The sequence below is a fragment of the Diceros bicornis genome, chromosome 7 (genome assembly GCF_020826845.1).
Source record: "Diceros bicornis minor isolate mBicDic1 chromosome 7, mDicBic1.mat.cur, whole genome shotgun sequence".
In the NCBI taxonomy this organism is placed as follows: domain Eukaryota; kingdom Metazoa; phylum Chordata; class Mammalia; order Perissodactyla; family Rhinocerotidae; genus Diceros; species Diceros bicornis.
The window spans coordinates 57,967,216-57,973,215 of NC_080746.1; positions in this window are offsets into that span (position 1 = coordinate 57,967,216).

Sequence of the window (6,000 nt, forward strand, 5' to 3'; positions counted from 1 at the left end):
CACAAGGCACAAGCGGTGTGCAGCGAGATAAGAAAGGACAGAGGAGGAAGAGACTGAAGGGAAGAGGCCCTGCTTTCTGGAGATGATGGCATTTGGGTCTGGTCGTGAGGGATGTAATAGGAGTTGGCCAGGAGGAGACAGAAAAGGTTTCGAGGTAGCGGAAAGAACAAGTGCAGAGGTTCAATGACGTAAAAACAACCGGCGGATGCAAAAGAGCCTGGAAGGACAGGAGGCACAACCGCCCTTGTGGGGAGGAAGGTTTAGGGGCCCTAAGCAAGGGTGACTCTATGTGGGCAACCTCTGGAGGAGCAGCATCTCTTGCAGGTACACTGTACAGTGAATCATGGGTTGCGGGGAACTGTGATAAAACTGTCTCCAGCAAGACCCCTGTCCAGAGCTCCGCAGACACAGGCCAGTGTGAAGAATGAAAAGAGGGATTCACTGCGCCCAGTCTCACCGTGGGATACACTGTGTAAGGCCCCAGCAGGCCCTGCTCTTGGTGAGTAAATGCAGACCTGTCCTTCCCCAGGAAACTTGGGAGAGAAATTGGGCGATGTTGGGGAGCCATGCAGGCTCTGGAGGTGACAGGTCTGTTGAGATGTGGATGGGAATGGGTCACAGGACTTGGAAAGCGGTAAATACCAGTGACATCCCAGGACAGTGTACCCTGCTCTGCTTTGAAACCACAATGAACTGAGCTCAGTCCCCCACATGTCATTGTCTTTGACCCTCATCTCTTTTGCACATGTTCCTTTGGAACACTGTCCCCTCTAGTCAGCCTGGCTCCTACTCATGGGTGGCCTCCTCCGGGAGAACTTTCTTGCCCCTGCACTGAGTTAAGCCTTCTCTGATCTCAGCCCCAGCCCAAGCCTACCCTGTCTGTTGAAGGAGTGGGTGGTGGGTGGTAACGTTTACCAGAAGGTGTGCCCATGGTACCATGATGCCCATGGAGGCCCAGGGCCAGTTGGTGACAGTGATGAATTCCCTTTAGGACTGGCTGGCTCTTGGGTGCCTGGGGGCACTATCAAAGGAGCCGGGGCTGTAAGCACGGAAGGGTGTATTAACAGGGCTGTTCTTGGCTGTGAGATGCAGAGGTGCTATTTTTCCCAGGTGAGGAGTCATGTTAGGTTCAGGGGTTCCTAACCCTTTTTTGAATCACAAAACACTCTTAAGAAATTTAGAATAATTTTGTCATTTTTGAACAGTATATGATAAAGAAGTAATTGATTTTGACTAAAAATATTTATCTTCTATCTTTGGAATATGAAAGATTGTATTATAAACTTCACTTAAAATAAAATTTTAGACAACATTCATAATATAAATGAATTTGAAGACGTGTCTATTTTTCACGTTTAACATGCTGTTTATCTTTAATTATGTGAGAAACCCATGATTTAATGACCAATAAATATAAAAAGTGATTAAATAATGATTTAGAGAGCTAATGTACTTTAGAATATAGTTTTAAACTTGCACCTGTGTTAGGCATCTCCAAGCAGCCAGAGTGATTGTTTAAAAACCAAAGGCCTGGGGCCAGCCTGGTGGCATAGCGGTTAAGTTTGCTTGCTCTGCTTTGGCAGCCTGGGGTTCGCCCTTTCGGATCCTGGGTGCGAACCTACTTACTGCTCATCAAGCCATGCTGAGGCAGCGTCCCATGTAGAGCAACTAGAAGGATGTACAACTATGACATACAACTATCTACTGGGGCTTTGGAGAGAAAAAAAAAAAGGGAAAAAGGAGGAAGATTGGCAACAAATGTTAGCTCTGGGCTAACCTTGCTGAAAAAAAAAGACTGATCGGGCCGGCCCCGTGGCTTAGTGGTTAAGTGAGCGTGCTCCACTGCTGGCGATCCGGGTTCGGATCCTGGGCTCGCACCGACGCGCTGCTTCTCCGGCCATGCTGAGGCCGTGTCCCACATACAGCAACTAGAAGGATGTGCAGCTATGACACACAACTATCTACTGGGGCTTTGGGGGGAAAAAATAAATAAATAAAATCTTTAAAAAAAAAAAAAAAAGACTGATGTATCCAACCCATCCTCTAAAAAAATAAATAAATAAAAAATAAAAACCAATGGCTTTCCAGCATGTTCTAAGCAAATCCCAAACTGCTTACCATGTCTTTCAAGGCTTGCTCTGGCTCCTACCCACATCTCTGACCTCACCTCTTTCTACTCTGTGAAGAAAGCCTTCTTCACAACACTGAGATCACTGCCAAACTCATTCCCACCTTGGTGCCTTCACCCTGACTGTCCGCTATTCCTGGTGCTCTTCCTCCAGAACTTTTAGGGCCTGGCACTACCCCTTCTTTCGGAAGATCTTCACTGTTCACCCAAGTTGAAATAGCCTCCATCCCAGTCAATGTCTACAGCACCATCTAATTGTTCATCCTTTCAGAGCACTTATCACTCCCAGAAAGGGTCATGTTTCTGTGTTTGTTTAGTTGTTAATGATCCGTCTCTCTTACCAGGCTGGAAGCTTCAGGAGAGCCAGGACCCAGGTCAGCCTTGATCTCGGCTCTGTTTTTCGCACCTAGAACAGGCCTGGCACCAACTGAGGAGGTGACCAGTAAATATTTATTGCTGTTGCTGTGGTATCAAAAATATACAGGAACAGTTTTCATGGCCCAGTGCTTAGAAGTTTTGAATTCAAAATTGTACCTATTTTTTTTTTAATTTTTATTTATTTATTTATCTTGATTCCTCAAAGCCCCAGTAGATAGTTGTATGTCATAGCTGCACATCCTTCTAGTTGCTGTATGTGGGACGCGGCCTCAGCATGGACGGAGAAGAGGTGCGTTAGTGCGCGCCCGGGATCCGAACCTGGGCCGCCAGCAGCGGAGCGCACGCACTTAACCGTTAAGCCATGGGGCCGGCCCAAAATTGTACCTATTTTTAATTGAAAAATAAATCACATGCACATAGCCAAAAATTCAAATAGTACAAGAGTGAGCTTCTTTGCCTCACATTTTCATATTGGTCGGGATAGGACAGGCTGTTCTGTGATCTTTTGGTTATCAATTACTTAATATAACTATTTAATATCTCTCATGATTCTGAGTGTTGGCTGAGCTCAGCTGAGTGATTCTTGCTTTGCGTCTCTTAATGTGGTTGCAGTCACAACCAGGCCTAGAATCATCTGAAGACTCAGCTGGGCTGGTTGCTAATGATAGCTCACCTATTTGGCTGGCAGGAGATGCTGGCTGTTGACTGGAAGGTCTGTTAGAGCTGAAAACCAAAGGGCCTACATGTGGCCCCTCTACATGGCTCAGAGCATGGTAGCTGGATTCTGAGAAGAAGCATCCCAAAACAAGCATTCCAACAGATGGTAAGGAAGCTGCTAGTGTCTTAAGGCTTGAGCCCGGAAACTAGCACAGCATCACTTCCTCTGTATTCTGTTGCCCAAAGCAGTCGCAGTCCAGCCCAAATTCAACAACAGGGGACATAGACGCCAGCTTTCAATGAGAGGAGTGTCAAAGAATGTCTGGCCATCTTCAATCCACTACATGTGGTACCAAATAAACCTTCAAATCTCAGTGGTTTAACACAACAAGTGTTTATTTCTCACTCACATTGCACTATGGGATAGACGGTGTTGGTGTTCTATTCTCCTCCAGCAGTGACTCAGATCCAAATTGCTTCTACCTAACAGCTCCAGCATCTCAAAGTTTTTTGATCCCAACTGCTCAGATGGGAGAGATGTTGAGGGTGGAGGGAGTGGGGAAAAGATTCGCACTGACAGTTAATTGCCTTGGAGCTGAAGTGACACATTACTCCATCCACATTCCCATTGGTGAGATTACATCTGCTAGAACCCTTGGGAAAGGTAGTCTTCCCATGTCCCTGGAAGAGAAAAATGCGTGTGAACACATGATTGTTGCTGACACACACCAATTTCCCAGTCTTTTTTCTAGAAGCACCACCACTAACAATTTAGTGTGTATCCTTCCAGAAATATCTATGCATATACAGACATATAAAAACACAAATGTAGCAGTTACACACTGTTCCACACTTTGCTTCTTTATATAACAATATATTTTCAATGTATCTTAGAGAACTTTCCGTATCAGAATATATGGACCTACTTTATTCCTTTTAAGGCTGCAGAGCATTTCATTGTATGGATGTACATAATTTATTTAATCAGTCTCCTATTGAAAAACATTTAGGCTACTTCCAATTATTTGCTCTTATTATGTTACACCATTCAGTCTTGTACATAGATCTCTGCTTAACTATGTTAGTGAACCTGTAGGAAAGTTTCTATAAGTAATATTTAGAATATATATATTCAATGGTTATCATATAGCCCAGTAATATCCAATTAGAAAATATAGTAAAAATGAAGTCATTCACAACAGCAACAAAAACTAATATACTTAAGAATATACCCAAGAAAAAATTTACAAGCTGCAAATGAACAACATAAATTAATTTGAATGTTTGTATCAATTATATATTTAATGTATCTTAATGTGATCAATTAAATTAACTGAAGGACATAAAAAAATACCTGAATGAAAAAAAATATATAACATGTTTAGGGTTGGGAAGACTAAAAATAAAATTATAATTGACACAAATTATGAATTCAATGTATTCCAATTGAAATCCCAATAGGATTCTTTTTTATGGAACTTCACAAGTTGTTTCTAAAACTCATCTCAAAAAGAATACCCAAGAAAAAGAATTTTTAAAGAATGATGAAAAAGACTATTATAATGAAAATGGTGTGCTGTTGGTTCAGAAATAGGCAAGATTAATAACAAAGTAGAAACTAGAAATAGATCTTCCCACGTAGGACTTTAATATATGATGAAATGGCATTTCAAATAAGTGGAAAACAGGAGTCTCTTCAATAATTTATGTAAGGGCAATCAGTTATCCAGTTAGAGAAAAATACAGTTAGATTCATTACTTCACACCATATGAAAAAGTAATTTCCAGATGGATTATGTTATATTATGGTTTATAACCATTAAAATGATAAAGGTGTTAGAAACAATTAGGATAATTTATCTATAACCTTGGGATAGGGAAGACCTTCCTAAACAACGTGCAAAACCCAAAAATCATAAGGGAAAAGATAGACAATTTAATCACATCAAAATAGAAAATTTCTGAACAATAAAAGACACCATGCCCTATCAAAATTCCAAGAGCCCCTCTTGCAGAAATGGAAATGTCAATCCTCAAATTCATATAGAATTGCAAGGGGCCCTGAATAGCCAAAACAATCTTGAAAAAGAAGGACAAAGTTGGAGGGCTTCACGTCTCAAGATGTACTACAAAGCTACAGTAGTTGAAACAGTGTGGCATTGGCATGAGGATAGACATATCGGCCATTAGAATAGAAATGAGATCTAGAAATAAACCCATACATCTATGGCCAACTGATTTTTGGCCAAGGATGCCAAGTCCGTTCAATGGGGAAAGACTTGTTTCTTCAACAAACGGTGCTGGGACAACTGGATTTCCACGTGCAAAAGAATGAGGTTGGATCCTTGCCTCATGTCATGTGCAAAGAATAACTCAAAATGTATCAAAGATCTAACTTTAGAGCTAAAACTATAAAACTCTCAGAAGAAGCATTGGGGAAAATCTTCATGACTATGATTTCATGGATATGATACCAAAAGCACAGGCAACAAAAGAAAACAGATAGATCAGACTTCATGAAAATTAAGAACTTTTGTGCATCAAAGGAGACTATCAAGGAAGTGAGAAGACAAACTAGAGAATAGGAGAAAATATTTGCAAATATCTGATAAGGGTCTAGTGTCCAGAATATATAAAGAACTCCTAAAACTCACCAACAAAACAACCCAATTCAAAAAATGAACAAAGGATTTGAATAGACATTTCTCCAAAGAAGGTGTACAAAAGGCCAATAATCACGTGAAAAGGTGCTCAGTATCATTACTCATTAAGGAAATGCAAATCAAAACCACAATGGGATACCACTTTACACCTACTAGAATGGCTGTAATAAAAAA